This window comes from Apodemus sylvaticus, chromosome 3 (genome assembly GCF_947179515.1).
Source record: "Apodemus sylvaticus chromosome 3, mApoSyl1.1, whole genome shotgun sequence".
Classification (NCBI taxonomy): Eukaryota; Metazoa; Chordata; class Mammalia; order Rodentia; family Muridae; genus Apodemus; species Apodemus sylvaticus.
This window is the reverse complement of record NC_067474.1, coordinates 117,763,304-117,786,125: the sequence shown is the minus strand read 5'-3', so window position 1 is coordinate 117,786,125 and position 22,822 is coordinate 117,763,304. Positions and strand designations below refer to the sequence as shown.

The 22,822-nt window shown below is 40.1% G+C and overlaps 1 long non-coding RNA gene across 1 annotated transcript in view; it reads left to right on the top strand.

Moving 5' to 3' along the window:
• LOC127681002 (uncharacterized) overlaps nucleotides 1-18,548 on the top strand; it is a 36,023-nt gene extending 17,475 nt beyond the window's left edge. The window contains exons 2-4 of the long non-coding RNA XR_007977051.1: nucleotides 12,826-12,936; nucleotides 13,821-14,022; nucleotides 17,292-18,548. This is a non-coding gene — a long non-coding RNA (uncharacterized LOC127681002). The remainder of the gene's footprint in view (nucleotides 1-12,825; nucleotides 12,937-13,820; nucleotides 14,023-17,291) is intronic.
• Nucleotides 18,549-22,822: the final 4,274 nt, after the last annotated feature.

The window sequence follows — 22,822 nt, the reverse complement described above, 5'->3', positions numbered from 1 at the left end:
TATGTTCACACCAGCAGTCTGTAAAACCTTACCAGAATTTATTGTCATTTTTTTCCTTATGACTGCCATCCTAGCAGGGGTGTATGCCTGGAGCCCTGCAGAGGCCAGAAGAGGGTGTTGGATGACCTGGAAGTGGAGTTGCAGACAATTGAGGCACCATGTGGTTGCTGGGAATCCAACCTGTGTCCTCTGGACGAGTAACTAGGGGTCTTAAGTGCTGAGCCCCTTTCCGGTTCATCAACTCAGTTTTAATGTTCATTTCTCTGTTTGTTTATGTCTTTATTAATCATCTGCATTTTAGGTGTTCATTATCCCATTTATTGACTGGGTCATTTAATGTTGTGTGTCACGGTTTCGCCTTTTGCATATTCTAGCTACTAATCCTGTGTCAGAGGCAAAGATCTTTCTCCCATCTCCGGCTATTTCTTCCTGTCACCATGTCCTTGCAGAAGTTTTTAAACTTCATGAGGTCCTGTTTGTCAACTTCTTGAAATTAATTTCCTGAGCAACTAGAATTTTATATGAAAAGTCCTTGCTCTGCTAGACTGTGAAGTGTTTCCCCTATTTTTCTTCTAACAGTTGGAGTTTTAGGTCTTGAAATAAGATCTTTGATCCACTTGGAGTAAATTTTTGTGCAAGGTGAGAGACAATGGCGGCAGTTTCATTTTTTTTATATTTTAATTTTTATTGCAAATTTACACATAGTATTTTTTAGAATTGCAAGGAGTAACAGGACCAAAATAAATCTTTTTTCATTCATTATTAAATCTTAAAATATAATTTATTATATCTAATATTAAATAAATTTACAATCTACAGCTATTTTATAATATAAACAATAAGATATCTGTATAGCTATTTAAATTGTTCCGGCCAAAACTAACCTTTCTGTATGGCAATGCCAAGAACCTACCAAGGAGGAAGAAGGAAAAGGCACCATGGAGCTGAGCATCAGTGCTTGTTTTAATTTTGGCTGTGTGTTTTTGCTGTGTGTTCTTAGGCCTATTCTGTGTTTAGTAATTATTACTGAACTTGTTTTCTTAATTCTTTTCTAGGAATATTTTTATTTCCTTCTTGATTAGTCATTTAATAGTATGTTGCTCAACCTCCACAAAATTGCATATGTTGCTTTTAGTTTCTGGTTTTATTCCATTGTGCTCAGATAAAATACTAGAGAGTATTTCAGATATATTTGCAGTTTTAGTTGGCAGTTATTACCGTTCAGAGTTTGAAATACATTATTGTGAGCCCTCCTGGATTTTAAGCTTTCTGTCAATAAATCTGCAGTTATTCTGAGGGCGCTGCCTTTGTATATTGCTTTATATTGTGTTCTCTTGAAATTCATTTGGGAGCTTGCTTGATTTCCTTAAATATACTTACAATAATTGTTTAAATTCTTTCAGATTTCATTGAATATACTCTTTTTGGAAGATATGGCTGTGGTGTTAGTCATTTTTTGAGGAGACATCGTATTTTATTGTTTATGTTCTTTGTGTTTTTATGCTGGTACTTGTGTACCTGAGGTTATGTTATTTTTGGCTCTTATTCTTTCAGTGATGCTGTTTGAATTTTCAAAAGAGATTAGCTTGTCATAGCATTGATGCCTCATTTGTCTCTGCTATGCTTATGCTTGACGCATTAAGCTCAGTACATCATACTGTCTTCAAAAGCAATCTGTTGGGAGCCCATTTAAGGAAAACAAAATCCAGGGGAGGTGGTATGTATCTGTCATCACAGTCCTTTATACTGAGATGGGAGTCAGGGATAGGAGAATCACTCAAAGGTTCATGGGTCAGCTGGCCTGGAGAATACAGAATGACAGAAACAAGGAAGACCCTGCTTGAACAGGGAAGGCAAGAACTGACTTCCACAAGTTGTTCTCTGACCTCCACATGTGGTCCATAGCATGCTAATGCATGAGTGCACAGACAATGCATTTAAAATTAGCATTCTCTATCTAAGAGTGCCTTTCTACAAACATACAGTAATAATCAATTATCAAACAGTTACTCCTTAAACTCTAATCATTTTAGGATGTAAAGGAATAGTGACAGTACACTGTGCATCAAGATGCTATTTACCAGTTATGAGTGGGAAAGAAGAAACATAGATTTGTGATTAGTATTGATTGGTAGAAAAAAATTAAGGAGGGAGAAGTAAACAGAAGTATGAATCAGCAGGGGTTAGGGAGGAGGAAATTTCAGACTCAAGATAGAGTGGAAAGAGAATTCCATTATGTAGTCCAGGCCTCAGGGGCTGAGACATAGAGATGCCCACAAACCACAGTGGTGTGTGCTTTGTGGAAAAGCCCATTAAAAGGGCTAACATTTTAAAAGGGAAGAAGAGAGTTTTAACAAGAAAGAAAAGAGATACACAGAGAAGAAGAGAGACAAACAGACCAGACCAGAACTGAACTGTCCTGCTAAGTGATGCTAGGTTAAATAAAGAATAAGTACATGGGAAAGGGAGAGTGTTGGTAGAGAGAGTAGAGGCTTCGTAAGGCCTTGCTTGATTTATTAATGTAGCTTATCTCTTTGGATGTTTCCTTATGGTCTCCCAGGTGTTGGAGACACTCCTAGGCAATCAAGTCACAGATACTGGTTACACCTTTGGGATGTCCTTTAGGGTCTGTGTTGCAAATATTGTTGCTACCTGTAGAGGCCATCTATAAGTATAGTCATGAGTGCTGTTTCCACTGGAGGATTTTCCTTCACAAATTAGGTAATGAATGTGATGGTGAGTCCTCTGAGCAGTTCTCTAGGAGTCGAGTGCAAATGCTGTTTTCACCCCCTTCATAGTCCTTTATGAGTTCAAGTTACAGCGGTCACTTCACAGATCATGTTGCAAATGCCAGCCCTATCTTAGGGCAATGCTTTGTCTGGCCCACAACATAGAAATCTGAGTCCATGTTGCCCTGCAGACATTGACTCTGATCAATTCCCACCTTCCCGAACACTGTGTGGTTTTGATTCAGTTCCTTCCCTGAAGTCTTAAGCTGTTTTGCCAGTCCTGTTCCAGCAGATAGTTCCTCCGAGTTTTCCATTAGTATAGTTCACGGAGGTCTGTGCCCTGAGCCTCTGACTCACCAGCAAACTTCTAAAAATGGTGTCTGCTTGTTGTTCCAGTTTTCTGCCAAGAAGACAGGCTTTTTCTAGCACTTCTCCACCCTCTGTTGCAGGTGTGATTTTTTTCCCCTTCATTTTGTCTGCCTCTTGTTCTCTTTAAAGTATTTGTTACTGAGAGTACAGAGCTGACTTTCTGAGGCTCCGAGTCCTAGGTGTGGTTCCAGACATTTTCTCTCACTGGACGAGGGCTCCCCAGACCATTCCATCCTTCCACATGCTCCATTTCCTCTTCTCTCTGACGTTTCCCATTCAACTTTGCAGATGACAGATTTTTTCAGTTGTCTATCACCCCTCTCTTTGGATAGCTATAACCCAGCTTTCCAGACTCTGCCTGCAGTTCATCCACCATTTTAGATCCCTCATTAATGCAATTTTAACAAAGATTTACATATGGCCAAAAATTATCAGCATCCTTTACTGTCTATGCAGGGAAAGCACACATTTAAAAAAAATTGTGTATGTAAATTTTTATCTATCTGCCTCAGGCCTGGGTTTTTTTCTATAAGAGAAGGCGGCTACTACTTGGAAGTGGCTAAATTATTCAACACAATTGCCATATGCAGTAACAGGGATAAATCAAAGCATAAATGCATGACAAAAGAAGCCATACTCTAAAGCAAGTAGCAAAACTACATTATTCAATATTTGCAAATTGATTATTTGTAATATCTAATACACCATACCTACTGAAAAGACAACACCTGAGCTGTGACATTAACAGTCAACTAGCAATTAATTTAGTTGGATTAATAAACAAACAAATAAGCAAACAAAAGCAGTCAAGGCTTCTGTGGAGCAGGCCATGATCCAGCTGTTGGTTAAGTTACTAATTATGTGATTGTTCTTATTTAATAGAATTCCTTGATCTCACAACTGTGACTTCTGTGAGTTCTCTCTGCACATTTACTGTATTTTGACTACAGTTTGACTACAGTATGGCCCAAAGAGTTCATGTCACTAAAATGAAATCTTTGGGTGAGGCTTAGAAGGAGGTAATTAAGTCAACGACAGCACTATCCTCAGAAGGAATTGCTATCGGTATCATAGTGACTTTGCTAGTTCTATTGACAGGATTGTTATAAGAGAGAAAGTTGTCCCACCATGATAACATCTGTTTTTATATAATAGAACAAGCAAGAGAACCATTGTTAGAGATGGCACGGAGCTGCTTGGACTTTCTATCTCCAAAAATGTAAGCTGAATATAAAAGGCTATTTCCCATATGTAGTGGCTATTCCTGATTGTCAACTTGACTATATCTGGAATGAACTATAATCCAGAATTGGAGGGCTTGCCTGTGATCCTAATCTGGAGGCTGAGAGGTACAAGTACCTGGATAATGGCATGGAGATCTTGAGGCATAGTGGCTATGAATTACAGAAGATTAAGACAGGGAGATCTCTGAGTTAAGGTCATCTGGCAATAAAGGCATGGTGGCACCTGCCTTTAATCAGGGCCACACCTTCTGCTGGAGACCTACATAAGGACATAGGAAGAAGGAAGATTTACTCTCTTCTTTGTCTGCTTGCCTCGTGGGACTGAGCAACTGCTAAATCCTTGGATTTCCATCCACAGTTGCTGCTGACCATTGTTAGGGAGTTGGACTAAAGACTGTAAGTCATCACCAAATTCCCTTACTATATAGAGACTACCCATACATTCTGTGACTCTAGAGAACCCTGACTAATACACCATACCTACTGATCAGTGGTAGGTATTTTATTATAGCAAGTATAGCAATGGAAAACAGACTGATATAGTGTTATGTTTCAATGAAAGCTTATGGGAAAAGACAAACTATTCTGGTTCCTTAGGCTTTTCCATTTGTTACTATTAGCACTTTGATTTTTTTCCTGTCCCTGCTGTTATCCATTGGAGTTTTTAAATGAAGCATATTCTATCTCTCATTTTTAAATTTTCCACTAAATTTCAACCTTATTATCTAATTTTTCCTATTATTCATAGTGGTTGAAAATAAGAGTGTGGTTCAAAAAGGATGTTCTATCATTTACAGTGTGTCTCCAAGGAAGCATCACTCAGTTTAAATTTGAGTATCTCTAACCTATAATACTGGAGCAATATTAAGTGAAATAATATGGGAAAAGGCCAAGAGAATGCCTTGTATAAACATCATCTTGGCCCTAGTATGACTTCATTCTTTCAACTCCTTCCCTACACATATGCTCAATCTGTTTAGCTCATTATCCACCATGAATTCCACTAGATTTTTAATATTAACTAAAAGGCATACAAACAAACAAGAAGGCAGTAATGTTAGGACTCAAATTGATGTATGTGTTTTGGGTTCAAGTTGACAAAGGCAGGGGGCATTTGTAATAGCTAATTGGGATAGTTAACTTGATTGGAAAAAGAACTGCCTCATAGATTATTGAAGCACAACATCAGATGTATTGGTGATGTTCTCCATAGTCTCTGACCTTTGAATACCTGGTCCCCAGTTGGTAGTGCCATTTGGAAGGTGTGGCTTTGTTGGAGGATGTTTGTCACTGGAGAGAGGCCAATCAATGGATGGCATTATTGGGAGATGGGTTAATGGAAGTGACCAATGAGAGCATGTCCCTAGGGCAATATTTTATACCCTTGTTCCTTCTTGATTGTCCTGTCTCTATGATTGCTATCCACTGTGGTGGTAATAGTATCCTCCACCATGCCTCATGTCACAATATCAAATGTGTGGAACCCAGCAGCCTTACGTGAACCCTGCAGAATGATGTCCTAAAATAAAAGGTCCTATGAGGTATTTTGTCCTAAGTACACAAAATTTCTACAAAGAACTCCTCACCAACTTGAGAATTTTCCCTGCTGTTTCCCCTACACATTCTTTTTTCCTTCCATAATTGAAAAGCATTAGGGACTGGTGGACCAATAAAGCTTTCTCAAAGATGAACTCCTTTAACCTCGGCAGGACCTGACACACAGTTTCGTCATCTATCCACTGTTTCTCAACAGTTATTATCAAAACATTTACAGTGTTCAACAAACTTCCACCCCCACTTTGGACTTCTTACTTTATCCAGGGAAAGATATCCCCTAGAAGGCAAGGGTTCATTTAAATCCCATCTACTTCCCTCCTCATGCCCAAAAGAAGGCCTTTCTCAACCCTACTTCCCTGGCCCCTCCAGTCTTTGGGTTGTTCTTGCTAATTGCTGGTATGTTGTCACTCATTTGTCTTATTGCTCTTTGACCTTGTTCTTTGACCTGTAAGCACACTTGTGCTCTATCATCTAGCTCAACCTAAAAGTCTTCCTATCGTCCTGCTTCCATCACATCCCATCCTTCTCCCTTCATTACCACCTTCTAGGCGAGCTATTTCAGGTTGTTTATCCCATTTTTAGCCTCTCATTTAAAGATTTATAAACTTTATGCTCTTGATATTCAATCATAGCTTGCTCTTCTCTGCTTGCTCCAAGCTTGACTTACATAAGTTGTATCTCTCCGCCCTACTCTCCTTTCTAATAATGCTGTTGTCATTTAGATGTCTCAGACCTGTGGCTCTTGCCTGTTATCAAAATACCAAAATGTCTATATCTCCAACCAAGCACTGCATCTCACCATAAAAATGGAACCACAAGACATGCTGTTGTAGAAAAGTGTTTCCTATAGAGAAAACAGGACACTGATTTCCAATGTCACCAGCTTACTGATAACAAGCAAGCATTTATTTTCTGGATTTTCTTTTATGTGATCATCATTTTTATGATTTCTCTGGCCTCAAAATTCTATAATGCAGTATTTAGGAATAATCAATATCTCGTTTGCTGATAAATCATCCCCCTCTTCTCTTGTCTTCTATATTTTTATTGATAGCTCAAGCTCTAAGTGTGACATTATATTCACTCCTCTGAACAGTTTTTCCTGGACAATGTTCTCTGAGATTCCTTATGAATCTTGCAGGTAATCAAGGGCTGTGGTTGAATCTTAGTTCAATGTTTCCTTCATTTTCACGACTAGACATCATCTCTCTCCACGCTGAAGACGAGAGCATTATGCAGTTTGGCTGTGATCCTTCATCATGATGTAGGCTGATTTAAACTTACTCTCTTTAGCTTGAGGGCAGAAGCTATGCCACCTTTGTACCTAGCAGAGTGTCACTAGAAGACTGCCATTGGAGGAGAACATAGGAATGGATTAAGAACAAAGCATTTCACTTAGTGAAGTTTTAAAAAATCATGGGTATGCCTAGTGGATATAAGTGCATACTGTGTGGACTTGATTATGAGTTCCATCCCAGTATCCCACAGTGAAAGGAGAAAACCACCTCTGGAAATGTGTTCCTTGATTTCTAAGTGCATACTGTGACACATATGTGCCTGCACTTTTGTAGGTATGCCTCGCATACATCTAAACAATAATCATAAATAAACAAAGCATTCCCTTTAAAATGCTGGGAAACATTTGTGACAACTGACACACCTCATGAAGCCAAACCCAGTGGCTTCTGATTTCAGGTTTGTTTCCAGAGAAACTCTACAGAGTCTGGTGACATCATGGCCTGTCACACTCTGGGTCACTTTCTTCTAACATGTACAATTGTTATAGTTAATCAAAAACAAGCAAACGAAAAGTTCTAGGACTCCAATTGCATTTGAGTTGTAGACAAAGAATGTGATACTTAATTTTTTATGTTAGAATTATAGTCTTAATACCATAACACCTCTGTTCATCTGAAACTCAAATTTAAGCATGCTGTATTTTTATTGGGATATTTGGATAAAGAGAGCTATCAATAATCATCTCTAGTCTTCCAACTGTATGATGCTGTATTCAGCCACATTTCAGGGAATGAGGGGGAAAACGGTGGTGTCCCCATCTACTCTTTGCTTCCATGTCTCTGGTCTGGCTGTCGCACAAGACAGGTTCCTCCAATTACTTGTTATCTCACTGTGTTTGGACCATCTGAAAATACCTTATTCTATTGGGTACATGTTTTGTGTCTCTTCCATTTCCTGAGAGAAGGACTTTATCAAGTTCACAGTTGCTCTGCCACCGGAACAATGCCCTGTCCAGGAAAAGCTTAAATAATCAACAAATATGGTCAGTGCTACAAATAAATGTTGTGTCCACTGTTAACTGATGTTCATAGAAAGAAAACTGAATGTGGACTATTATGGACAAAGAAGCTTCTAGGCATAAGTGGGATTGTACCAATGTCATAAAGGAATGGTTTGAAGAGGACAGGAACTGAAGTGTGGGTAAGCTGAGGAGAATTTTCAAACTGTATGTGACCTCCTGTCTCAGCTCTTACTGGGTCTGGAAATGCTAGTAGAGGAGGCAAATGCTGCTTAGAGTCAAATGCTCCTCGGAGCTGCCATGACCCTCCCCACCACTTCCCATAGAGGATGGATGGGACCTGAGGGGAGAAAACATGAAGAAAAGACATCATCTGCACAGTGCAATGTGAGAGGAATGTGAACTAAGGAAAAACATAGGGCTGCAGGGAGTGTGAGCACTGTTCTTGTCAGACCAGATCAGACTCAGCTACTGGGAAAATGGAGTATGGGGAAGACTTTCAGAAGGAAATAGAATAGTAAATATGAGAATTAGAGACTATTGCTTAGACCAGGGTCCAGAAATGACAATATATCAGACACACACAGTCTGTGACTTTTATCAAAAGCTTATTGCCACTCAGTCTTGGATCATCTGTGGAATCTACATACTGTAGCTGAAAGGTTTTTTTTTTTTTTTTCTTTTTCCTAAAAGTTGATACAATCTTTGCAGTGAGTGTTCCTGGCCAAGATGTCTGTGTTTCTCAAGATTCTGTGTCATGGAATGGCTTTGCTGACGTATTGAACTAAGTCATTTCTTATGAGTTGAGCTAATACATATTATAATTATGACCTTGTACTTACTAACTCTTAACCGCTTACAAGGAGTTTCCATGTTTAAATATGAGATTCAATTAAGGATGCCATTTTCACATGATTTCTGAGTCTTAGATCTTGCTTCTCATATATAATATTTACTGTATTCTGCTAATACATGATTTATGTAACATACACGGGTGGTGCTGTAGGGCCTTCAACTGGCTCCAAATGGGAACGTAGTTATAAATATCCACATTAGCAAGTCCAAATGTCTTCCTGAAAGTGATATCGGACAGGCAGTGATTTGATGTGAAGTTTGATTCCAAGCAATAGTACCAGACATATGAGTAGACCTTGTGTCACAGTTATGTTCTCCAGGGACTCCAAAAATATCTGTTTCTACCTTTCCCCACGTAGCTACCCAAACAGTAACCTCCATTCTTGCGACTCTAAGGCCTACTTCTGGGAATTGTCTCACATCTCAGGCAAAGGACTTACATTTGGTGTTCAGCCAGCCCCCTTACGGATATGGTCATGTTTTAGATGTTTGGCTAAACAATCCAACATTTCATTGCATCAAGGTGCACTCTCTGGAGGTCTATTGTACAGCGATTGTGACTATAATTAATAACAATGTGTTGTAAACTTCAAAATTACCAACAGATCTTAAATGTTCTAACCATACAATATAGGTAAGAATGTGAAGCATGTGGCAATTACCTTGGCTTAATTGATATATATATATATATATATATCGAAAAACATGTATATCAAAATACATACAATTTTAATGTTGTTCATCACACTTTAATAAAGCTGGGAGTGGTATGAGGGGAACTTTCAATCATCTCCTACTCTTGAGGGTGATCTGAATGGGAAATGCTCCCCTGGCTTCAGTTATAAGCATTTACTTAAAACCAACTTATTCATATCCCACTGTGGTGGGTATTGGTGTTACACAGGTAAAACATCAACATCTTGAGATTGCCTTATTAATAAACAGTCTTGGTGCCTATGTCCAACAAGGACAAATGAATTAAACTGGCGACAATAGGGGGTAATCTTTAGGTGTCATGGAAGCCCATAGGATGATGTCTCTTTTGAGGGTGGAAGTGGCTGACAAGTGAGGCACTGAGGAGTTACAAGGTTAATGAAGTTGGAGGACTGGAGTCACAAGAAGAGCAGGTATGAAGGCCCTGGAAGAACTGAGCTGCAGAGGCCCTGTAGAAAATGACAAGCCAGGTATTACCAAAGATTCTAATGAGCCTCTGGTGTGTTGCACAAGGAAGCAAGACCTTTGGCTTTTATTCTGCTTTCTGTATTGCCAAACCCTGGCCAGTCCCTTCACCTTTTGAAACATCACATTTCTCATGTGTCAGATGATGCTAAGAATACCCCAGCAGGGCTTTGTAGGGGCTCAGTGAAACAATGTGTGGGAAAGTGCTCCGCAGCCTCCTAAATACAAGGGATTATTTTTCTAATTCCGGCCACCACCCAGGGCACTCCCTATTTCCATTCCCCATTGCCGGTTGCCTGTCCAGATTTAGTCAGCTAATGCAAGCTAATTTTAATAACATCTGCTGACAGTAAATCCAAAGATGATCAAAAGCTGTAAGACCAGTTTTGAGATTCTCCTAGGCCACATGGCACTACCCATGCATGGTGTCTTTTCAACAGATAACAGTAAGGTGACCAGTGGGGAAACTTACCAAACTGGGAAATCTCTTATTGGTTGTGTTTTATTTGGCAAATGAGGAAACAGGTGTCAGGAGCCGCTTATTAGCTGACCCAACTAGGGAGCTAATTGGTGTTACACAGGTAAAACATCAACATCTTGAGATTGCCTTATTAATAAACAGTCTTGGTGCCTATGTCCAACAAGGACAAATGAATTAAACTGGCGACAATAGGGGGTAACATGCTGGTTGTGGATTTGCTATGCATTTCCAACATCTACTCTGTCTAAATTCAATGATTCAGCTTTCTGGTCTTTCTTAAGCTTTCCAGAATCCAATGTGGGCTGTGTTCTGCAACTTGAAAGCCATTAATCTCACTCTTTCTACCATAGTGCAATTGGGAAATGCAAAACTCTGGATTATGGGATAATGACTGCTGTCTTGACAAAGGGTTGGCTGAGCAGTAAGCTCCAAGGTGCAGAAGGTTTTCTCATTTAAAAGTCCAGCGACCATGTTTCACACATCATGCCAATCGCAAACAGAAGGCCAGCAGCAATCATGCAGGGAAAGGATCCTCTCAACTCAAATAGATGGAACTCCCAAACCTTCCATTTTTGGAAAAGAGTTGAATCATAGCATGAGGAAGAAAAGCTAGAGGGCAGATTTATGGTTTAATTATGACATGAAGTGCTTTCATGTCATTGTTATTATTTTATTATACCAAATTTATGTGGTTGTAAGAAAATGTGTTCCTCTTAGGCTGAGGATGTAGCTCAATGGTTTGCCTAGTGTGCAGAGGCTCAAAGTTGATTCCCTAGAACCACAGGAAAAAGAAAGGGAGGAAGAAAAGAAGGGAAGGAAGGAGAAAGGGGAAGAGGAATAAATGGTAATAAAGGCATGAAGAAAATAAGGAAGGAAATAAAGTAATGAAGAGAGCAAAAAAGAGAAAGAAAAGGAGAAAAAGAAAAACCACCTGTCTTTAACATTTCTAAAATAATTAAGGTTAGGCACTTTTTAAATTAAAATAAAAACCAGAGTCCAATAGTACTCTGGAAAGCTGCCCCTGCCCCTCATATGCCTTGTGGTGGCACTTAGGAGAAAGGCCCCACCACCAGCCACCTGCAGCAGGTAGGTATGCTGGACCTGAGGGTGTGAGAGCCAGACAGCTGGCCCCACCCCTTGCCAGGGCTAAGCAGGAGAGTTGGCCTTAGTGGCTCAGGCACAAGAAAGCTGGTGGGCTGATCAGCTTAGCTTCAACCCAGGCCCAGATTTAGGGCTCTGAGTTGGCCCACCCCAACATCCACCTCACTTATGAATGGTTGGAGCAAGTAGAGGGGCCATATCTGCAGATCCAAAGCTGTAGGACCTCTGAGACACAGGGCAAAAACAGGATATCCAAGAAGAGCCCCAGTAAGGATATAGTACTGATGGTGTAGCAGAAGCCAGAGGCCTCGAACCAGACCAATGCCAATGACTCATTGCAATGAACATTTGTGTAGTTGTTTGGACAAAAGAGTATACTGTGTGATACACTGCAGTGTCCACAGAATTTTTTTTTCTTTTATGGGGGAGGTTACGAGGGTAGAGGGCAGATACAAAGGGATGGGAAGATTAGTAAGACTGAGGTGGATGATGGGAAAGTCACAAAGAATCAAGAAAAAGTTACAAACAAACAAACAAACAATAACCACTTTCCTCCTAGCTAGAAGACTAGAGATAGACTGTAAGTTGGCCCAGTCTCACAGTATTGAGGGTCTTAGCAAGAGTCTACGCCTCTCTGGGCCTCAGCTTCTTCCTCTAGAGCAGAGAAACAATATCACTCATCTTTGTAAACCTTGGGATCAAATAGAACAGGAATGACAAAAGCAGAAGTGTGTAAGTGGCTTGAAGATTATAACCTATGACTCAGTTGACCATCGCCTTAACCTCCTACAGGAATAAGGTACATCAAAAGAGTGGAGTTCTTAACATACTCAGAAAAGTGTGTCCTTAAATTACTAAACCTCTGCCCATCTCTTATGGGTAGTCTTGTGAATTTCACAGCTGGGCAACATCTGGATATATCTCTAGCTTTTACTGTAGTCTATGGATATGCAAACATGTACTTTTCCTTGGGTATCTTGGACAGCCACACCCCACGTATACACATGTGCACACACCCATGACTTTATCACTCTTCTCTATTTATTTTAACAGGGAGAAAATGAAGCCTCTTGACAGTTCATAGCCTAGTATTCAGATCAATAATCATTGATAATTAGCATTCATTAACAAGACCTCCAGCAGAAGAGTTAAAAGAACTAGAAGGTAGGTCATCTGTGTGACGTACATTTCACTTCTGGAAATAGACTGTCCTTAGACATTAGTGGCTCTCTAACCCAGTCAGGGTAGAAAGCCTTTGCTGGTGTGGAATCAAAATCCTAAAGCAACTCAGATCCTCTGGGAGATCATAAGTAGCCGACAGGCAGCATATAGACCTTGAATACAACTGATTTATCTTTAGAATCACAGGTACTCATAGTGTTGCTACCTATAAATGCTAGCTAAATGCATAAATAAGAGAGTGGCTGGGACTGAGAAGCATTTGAACCAGCAGTCAGGCGAATCCAGCCAAGAATCTATCTTTAGTTATGTGATCACCAACACAGCCACCCCAAATCTCTCTCCCAGCAGGTAAAATGAGAAGCTGGAAAAGGGCTCTTACTAGTATGTCTCTGAGAAGAGAGATGGTGTCACACTCCCTTTTCCCTCCCAACACAGTTTTAAGTTCCTTGGTGGGTAAGCAGAAGGGATTCCAGTCAGCTCCATGCAGGAATGCACGCTGCCTGCTAAGCACATCCCCAGAACTGAGTCGCCATTTTCACTTTGGTGGTCAGTGTCTCTTTCAGGAAAACTTGGGGGAAATGAGAATGAATTCTACAGACAATTATTAATTCACTCAAGGGACCCACCAACTCTTGCTGTTCACTCTACTTTTTATAGAGTTAGCTTGTCGATCTTGAAAACGAACTAGAATCCTTGAAAATCTCCTAGGGTGATAGGAGGCCAAAGAAGGAAGAACATTAGAGAGAAAGTCATTGTCCTCTATGTCTAAGTTTATGTTGTATAGCAAGTGTTGTCAACATATATTTGGTTTTTTATTTTTCACTTGGCAAAAAATATATATTTACTGCTTTTTTTAACTTCCTCAGCAGTGGCTCCCAGAACCCCAGTGCCTTCTACTTCACAGACTGTGGATGTGGTCTGCCAGTCTGCAGATGACCCATTCTGAGCAGAACCTGGGATGGTATCTCAGATTTCACCTCAGTCTTGGTGCCAACAGAATATGTTCCCTAGTTCACCAGTGAAGTTCATAAAGTACAAATTGAATGCAAATTCCTTTTTTTAGCTCAGGTAGGAAAATAATATGGAGAGATATGTGTATTCTGGTAAAATTGAAAAGGCTCTGAACAATACCTTTGTTAATGAGCCCCAGGTTATCTGAGACAAAACAACTGCTGGAAATGGGAAGGTCCCAGAATGAAACCCTGTAATATAAACATCCACGAACAAAATTGTGAAAAGTATCAAAGATGCTAGGTAACAATTGATCTTATACAAGACCTAGAAACAACATTAAATCCAATAATTTTCTCTAAGATGTTGGCCCAAACTTTGTATCTGTTTAATACATAGCACACAAAGATGTGCTAGTGGATATATATATATATATATATATATAAACAGAGTCTGTCTAAAATGACAGAATTTAACCCTGAAAGTTCAACAGATCAGAAAGCCCCCTTGAGGAAGACAAATGCTTCTACCTACATCTGGTTTGCTAGTTTCAAGAGTTATCATGCATGGAGAAGCCTCGCTTCTGTTCCCATAAATTGCAAGGGAATTTTATGCACCTCATGTTTATATCAAATAGTCCTACATAAGAGTTGATGAGAAAAATGTTCACATGACAAAAAAAAAAAAAAACCTGCCATGAATAAGACCTAGTCAAAACAAAATATTCATTGATTGGACATACATGTGCCAGCTGCTTTTCTTTTATGGAAATAAATCAAAACCACAAGGAATCTTTTCCTTATGGAATACACGTGGTCATTTAACAATATTCATATAGTCCTAAAAACTGCAAGGGAAGGTTGGTATCCTAACGAGAAATCTTGAGTTTTATACAGTGTCTTGCATAAGGTCACAGAATTAGCAACTGGTAAAACAGAATTCTAATCCAATTATGTATATTCCAAAGTCTGAGGATTTCACTACTTGGCTGTACTACCTCCTGTTAACCATAGCAACAGCAGATTCTAATGAAGGCTAGCCTGCCAACTACACTGCGATCATTCTGAATGGAAGCATGCTCTGTTGTTTGTCCTAAATGGACTGCAGTGGATCAAGAACTCAGCCTGCTGCATACCAAGTCCTCACCAACTGAACAGTCTTTTTTATCCAAAATCTGTTAATCAGACTTACATTAAACATTAGAGTAGTTCGTACTGATAACAATGAACTAGCATTAGACTAGTTCATAAAATAAAGCATAGATTTACCTTCAAGAAATCTAGCAGGCTAGAAAACATAAGAATGCATTATTGAATCATAGCATAAGGCAGACAGAGGTAACTCCATGATGCCGAGGAGAGTGCCCCAAACACTTGCAGTGCCCGCCCCAGAGGAGGGGATGTTGGCCTCTGAGTAGAATCTTAAGCAGCTAGAATTAGGGAAGAAAGAGGAAGTGGGGTGGGAACATACTGATGTGCTCTGGGCAGAGAAAAATAACATGCAGGAAAGTGAAAGACAGTTTGGTGTATGAGGAATTGCAAGTATTTTATTAGAAAGGAGGGAGTATGAGAGAAAGGTTCCTCAAAATTGGCTCTACCATGCTTTACTGGCATATCTGTTTGGAAGGGACTTGGGACAAGACACACACTGGGAAGTATACTAAGGTCCAGTAGTGAGCTGTCAGATCTATAGCTATTTAAAACAACCCAGGGGATAATGGAAGAGAACAAAATAGAAATACCAGATGGACATGTATACCAAAGCCAAGCACTGTTTCACAGAGCACGTGGACATGGGAACTGAGTCACAGTGTGAAGTGTATTTCTTATTGTAGGACATGACTAAAGAGGCAAAAGAAAATCACTCATCTACTCTACAATCTGCATGAGCTTGGGTAGAGCCTATGGGGGACCTTCCGTCCATTTAGTTCTTCAGGAGACTGGCAAGCTTCTGGCAAGAAACCGATCCTATTTTCTCAAATATTTTTCCATATTCTAAAGTCCACCATTTAATTTTAACTCTCAAGTGTCTAAACGATACAGATAAACTCGAGCATCAGGGACAAATATTTTGAATAAGCCACAGGTATTTCCACTTTAAAGAACTGAGAAGAAAATATGCACACAAAATGAAGTTGCAAATGATTCCAAGAAAGCTTGAGGCCTGTGAAGAGTTCTCGGACTCAGTGATGTTTTCCAGCAAGTGAGTCACCCAGGAGCAGAGCCAAGGCCTGAGTCACCAAGCACACCCTGCACAGCACCTTTGTCCTCTGTCCTTCAGGGGGTTCCCCTAGAAATTCCTTTTGGATTTATTCCTTAGTTTCTCCCCAATCTCTTGCCAGGTTCTCTGCTCTTTGATTTTTTTTCCCTTTACTATGTGTTTTATTTTGTTTTTTCCTCTTCATCTGTCTGATCATTCTGAGTTTATAAAAATATAGTCCAAACACAAAGAAACTATGCAGAAAACATAGCTTCCAAAAGAAAAACTTAAAATTTATTTTTATGTATGTATTTTTCAAAGTATGAATGTTGAAGAGAAAACTGGCAGAAGTGCTTTAATGAATACTTTTAACAAAATTATCTGGCTAATATGGGCTGTGAGGATGGAGGAAACTGATAAAAACAAATACAAAGTTAACTTTGGGCCTAAACAAATTAGGCTTGGTGGCCACTGTCAGGAGAGTTACCCAGAAGGTGGTGTCTAGTGGATCAGCACACACACTTGTCTAGGAATAAACATCAGAAGTTGACTCTAGAAATGCCTATTTCCCAACTCCTACTGATCTACCCTTCTTTAAAAAATTAGTTCACCTCTCTTCTATAAGATGTAAACATTGACTCCCTTGGGTGGAGCTGTCACTGAACCACACACTTTTTGAAGTTGATAGAAAATTTGAAAGGATAGTTCAGAATTTTTAAGTAGTTGACTAGAAATAGGCACGCTGGAGAATTAGATGGTTTCTTGGTTCAGATTTTTTATACTAAGAGTATTTTGTCAAATTCTACTTTCTTTGGTTTCTTTCATGTTTGAAATGAAAAGAAATAGCACTATGGTTTTATTAAGTTACTTATAGAGCCTTAAATCCCCATTATTTAAATCCCCATGGCATAGGCCAGAACCATGAACCACTGAACCATGGTTCAGTGATGGTAAATGGTTTGGGCCAAAGATGTTCTCCATCAACTTGATATACTATAAACAATGTATGTAATAGTACTCAGCAAATATTAAATCCAAAGACTTTTAAGATGGCAATGAAGGAAAAGAATAAAAAAGAAGTTAAGGTAAGAAAGATCCCAGTGAGCTAGTCTTATGGTTAGTGTTTGCAGCAGGAAGTGGATCCCGAGGGAGACTTCAGACCTCCATCTGTCTTTCTGTCCTTCCAGGTGTTCTTCCAAGAGTTACAGAGCAAGCTGTTCCTGCTGCTGCTGCTGCTGCTGCTGCTGCATGTCTGTCTCAGCAGGCAGAGTGAAAACACAGTGGATTTGTTTAGAGTTCCAATGCGCTTTTCCCTGCTTCCTCACCTGACCTCAAGGATTCCAGAAGGATAATTTTGTGAAGCTTTGTTGTGTAGACGAGAAGACCTGAATCATTGTATGTCACAACAGGAACCACTAAGCCAAATGCCACAGACCAAATTACCACGTCATCCCTCAAATAGGTTGTTATGGCAGGTCTGGGCAGCTGGGTCACCAAAATGCTCTATCTGGGTTTGTTTTCCGCTTATCCTCAGTAGGGGGTAGAATGGGGGTGGCCTCCTGCAAACATCAGTGCCTACAGCCATTTGGAACATACTCCAGCTTCATCAAAGTTATTATGGGACAGAAAGGCAATAGAAATGTTTATGTTCCTTTTCCAAAGGCAGAGTCAGAGAGCTTTAGATGGTTTAAGGTACGAATGTGTCTATAGAACAGAGGAAGGAAAAGGTGAGATGAGTTTCTGAGCAACCAGGACTCACAAAACTGAGAAAAGGGTGCATGGTACATGAGACAAGTTTTTAAATTAGTCCGACCCTAGTGATCCAGAGTCCTGGAATGCTTTACCTTTTCATCTCAGTAACAGTTGCCACCACCTTCATATGGGCAGGACAGGGAAGGAGTTCCATGATTGAAAGACATTTATGCAGTAGTTCTTAAACACTAGTTTACACAAGAATCCCATGGTATCATTTTTAAAGTGCAGATTCTCCAGTCCTTGCACAGAAGTAACTCAAACCTCATGCTTAATCCCAGTGAGGACCATTTGGCTCTGATTAGGTGTGGAAATGGAGATCTTCCATGTGAGCCTTCATTCACAGACACCCTAACTTACAGGCCACAACCACACAACTGTGGCTTGTTGCCAAAGACTTATCATTAGGATAGCCACAGGTAAACTTGATGGCTAAGATGCCTAGATAGCAAGTCTGAATATTCCTCTTGACCTCAATATCAGGAATTTGTTGTAAAGGTCAAATTTCAATTTGAAATTACATGGTGGGAAAAGATCAGGCTGTGGCTTGTCCCCAGAGCACATGTTGCTCAGCACGGGCTATGTCACGTGTGTCAGCACATTTGACTTGAGGGGGAAATTTTCCCAACACAGGTCACCAGGCTTGCATAAAACTAACAAACTACAAGATTTTCACTTCACCAGGCTCTCAAAAGAAGGAAATATGAATAAAATCCATTAATTCTCCAACCACCTCCAATGAATTAATCCCTTATTTTAAGAACATGGGGACATAGAACCCAATTTTAAGATAGCTGGAAATGAAAATCATAGTTTTTCTAAGTAAGTGTCATAGGATGGTGACAATATATAACTTGAAGAAATGTGAAACAGATCAAGCTGGCAAAGATTCTTCCTGGTGAAAGAGCTCCCAGAGTCTGGTTTCTACTCTCTCCTTTTACCTGTATAGCTTTCTATCTGTAGAAAAATATTTAACCTCTTTAAAACTTAGTATTTTTTTTTAATCTATGAAAAGGAGATTCCGAGAAAACTAAGATTACTAGTTGTTTGAAAGTTAGTAGAGATGCTGCTCAGGTAAAACTCAACTCAGACACTCACAGAAGCACATGGTCATGAAATGTTAGCCATCGTTACTGTCACAAGAAAGCATTCTGGACCAAGGAGAGATTTTGCATCCTTCCATATCCAGGATATCTTGGCATTGCAGAATGAGGGTAATAAATACCAGATTGAGAAAGGACCCCTGCCACTGAGAGAAGACAGGAAAGGTTGACTAGATATTGTCTAGCTTACATCTCCTGTAGGTGTGAAACTCAAAAGCAGCCAGTCCATTGTTAACACCCTATGGATGGTTCTGTAGCTGACTGCATATTTCTTTCATGAATGTTATAGTTTCCCCACCTCTGAGTAGCAGGTTGGGTAGGGGGTTGGGGGAAAGTGGAGGGCATGGAGTATACTGTGTGGAAGGTTCCCTGTGCCTAAGCCCACAAAGCAGATCTGTGAACATACACTAAAGGCAGGGATGGTAGTGTACCTCATCATTACTCCTGGCATTGAAGTCAACCCACACCTTCCAATGGCATCAATTACATAAGTCCAATGAAGTATGATTTGCTGTTCGCATAGCAAATCACTTGCATTTGGGCTCCAATTTACCTCATCTTCCTTATTTAAGAACTCAAATGAACTCTCAACTCTTCCTGGAAGACCCATTGTTCCAATGTTTCTCTTACTTTTCATTCCCCCCAATAGAGTATGAGAGAACTGTAACAGAATTTGTAACTTTTTCTTCTGTTGCTTCAATTTCCCCTGTGTTATCTCCTGATTTGCTTTATTTATTTATTTATTTATTTATTTTATTTATATATTCTTTGTTCACATTCCAAATGATTTTCCCTTTCCTGGTTCCCCCCTCCCCATAAGTCCCATAAGCCCTCTTCCCTCCACCTGTTCTCCAATCAACCTCCTTCTACTTCTCTGTCCTGGTAATACCCTACAATGCTGCATCAAGCCTTTCTAGGACCAGGGCCCTCTCCTTCCTTCTTCTTGGGAATGATTGATATGTGAATTGTGTCTTGAGTATTCAGAGCTTCTGGGGCACAGGGGAAAAGTTCCTGAACAGAACACCAATAGCTTATGCTCTAAGATCAAGAATTGACAAATGGGACCTCATAAAATTATAAAGTTTCTGTAAGACAAAGGACACTGTCAAAAGGACAAAACTGGCAACCAACAAATTGGGAAAAGATCTATCTTCACCAACCCTACATCCAACAGAGGGCTAATATCCAATATATACAAAGAACTCAAGAAGTTAGAATCCAGAGAGCCAAATGACCCTATTAAAAATGGGGTACAGAGCTAAACAAAGAATTTTCCCCTGATTTGCTTTAATATACTCCAACCTGCTTATGGTGGCCTAAAGATGCTAAGGATGTGCCCGGGCCCTTATGCTATCAACTTCTTCTCTACCAGAGAGCTTATTCCACTCCAACACACTGCCTGTTTTCTCCTCTGTGCCATCCTCAAGGCTCTAGGCATCTCCTTCATGCTGGAGCATGACAAAGTCCTCTTCAGGAAACAAGGCCCCAGTTCTAGGGATGACAGTATCTCATGACCTGATTCTTGTTCCCTCCCATCAGCTTGTAGAGATGTTCCTCCACAAAGGGCTTGTCCCTGCTGTGTTATCCTGAGACCAGGTTCAGTTTGTTCTTGATGACTCCCTCTCTGCATTCCTAGCTCACAAAGTGCCCTTGCTCCTCAGAGACCTGATAGCACCCAATTCAGTATCCCATTGTGTGCTTATTCAGGCCAGAAAGTGTTAAGCAAAGGGGGTGAGCATAGAAATCTTTGACAATTGTTCACACTTTATATCCCTGGCTATGTTAGACCTGTTCTGACATTAACATGCATTTATATTTCTGGCAAACCAATATTCTTATCTGTATTTAACAAGTATGTTCATAGAACTTACCATGTACCCACCTAAGAACTATATTAATTTAATCCTCTTAACAAATCTAAAAGGTAGAGAGTATTATTATCATCATTTTATAGTTTGAGAAACTGAGGAAGAAATGAGTCATTTGATGAAAAGACAGAGTTACTAAACGGATGAGCCAGAACTTAGGTACACACGCAAGAAAGCTGTCCTGTTCATCCTCAGTCAGTGCTGGAAGTTGTCTTTCAACTTCCAAGAAGAAGAATTGACTACTGCTATTCCAGGAGAAGCAATGTAGGCTCCATAGACGAGTTCTGCTAGGGTTATGCCGTTAATTTATGTGTTCATAAATATTTATAACATGCTTATTCGACTAGACATTGTGCTGGCCTCAAAGATATGCAGTGTTTAGGCAGACACCATCCTCAGGGATTTTATGATCCAGATGATGCATGGTGATGGGGGACCCTGACATGAAAGCCTATGGCCTCTCTATTATCACTTCCGTAACTTCTATCAAACTGTTGATGTGAATTCCCTGTGCCCGGGGAGGAGGTGGGACAGCTCTAAAAGTCTTCACTGGGGAGGGAAAGCACCTTTTACCACTTTTATTGCCATTTAAAGATAAATTGTCACATATGGTGCCATCCCCACGTGTGTTAGCTGTAATCTCTTTGAGGACTGAGACTAATTTGGTATTGCTTCCAATGCTTGGGGTCCTGTCACACGTTATCAGTACCTAAGAAGGGGCCTTTGAATGACTTTGTGACTGGATGAGTTCTTAGCAGCAGCTAACAAAGCTGGCAGTATTAGGTTGGCTATGTTGGGGATTTCTGTGAGCTACTTGAAACTTGAACATTCAGTTACCATGGAAGTCACACAATAGCTTTTCCTGTCTCTTTGTGGACAGTGACTCAAAGACTAAATGTCATCAAAACCAGAGAGTGTACAGAATTGTCTTTACCAGGTGGGTTAAGTCCCATGCATTTTCAGACTTAATATTATCCTTCATAAGGAACTCCTAGCCTCATTTTCTTGTTACCAAGCTCTCTAGGACAAGGAGTCCTGAGTGTGATGTCAGCTTGTCTCATGTTTATGAGGCAAATCCTCATATTTTTTTTCACCAATGCAGTGGAAAGCACCAATTCTTGGTGTAGGGAAATGATGCAAAACAAATTCAGTCATAGGGCTAACATCACTGTTTGTCAGGCTATATATTTGTCTCGGGACATGTGCATTATTAATAATAAAGTCTCACAGTACGGCACGCACATCAGGGCCACACTGTATCAGTCATAGGAGGCAATACAGGAAAAACCCCATTAACTCACCCTGGCTGGCATCTGCCAAGGCTACGGGCTATGTTTCTTCCTTCTGAATTTGAACTACATTTCATAATTGAGGATGAAACGCTAGCTGTGTTCCCTTACCTGTGATTCATAACTATTAATTACAATATGCACTGTGATGGGAAAATGTGAATCAAAACATACAGAAAGTTATAATTTCTTACGACTTCAGCTATGACCCCAAATAGGCCCTTCCCCCCTGTATTTACACAGGAAGAAACATTGACTAATAGACTTCAGTTACCAGAAGCACGTGGCGTCTTCTGCGGGGGCTCGTGGCCAAGGGAAGACAAACCACCCTTATTTATTTAACATTTATTTATTTAACCTGCTGGCGGGGCTGGCTTGTTGGATTTGGTTTGACATCCTGAATTACAAAGTTTATGATGGGAAAGAGGGTCAGCTGTTTGCTGAAGGCAAAAGACTCCTGCTCTTTGTCTTCTGTTAGCAAAACTCCACGTTTCTTCCAAGTACTGAAAAGGCAGCAAAACTTTGGCCTTTATTGCCTTCATATTCTACTTCTCCTCATCTCTCTCCTCATCTGCTGAGGGTCCTGGTCAAGCCTGGACCTCTGCATAGCCAAGGACATCATTTTCTTTCATATCTTTCCATTCCATTTAGCCAACTGCTATGCAACTCTGAATAAACTATGAGCTTTTGATACCTAACCACACGT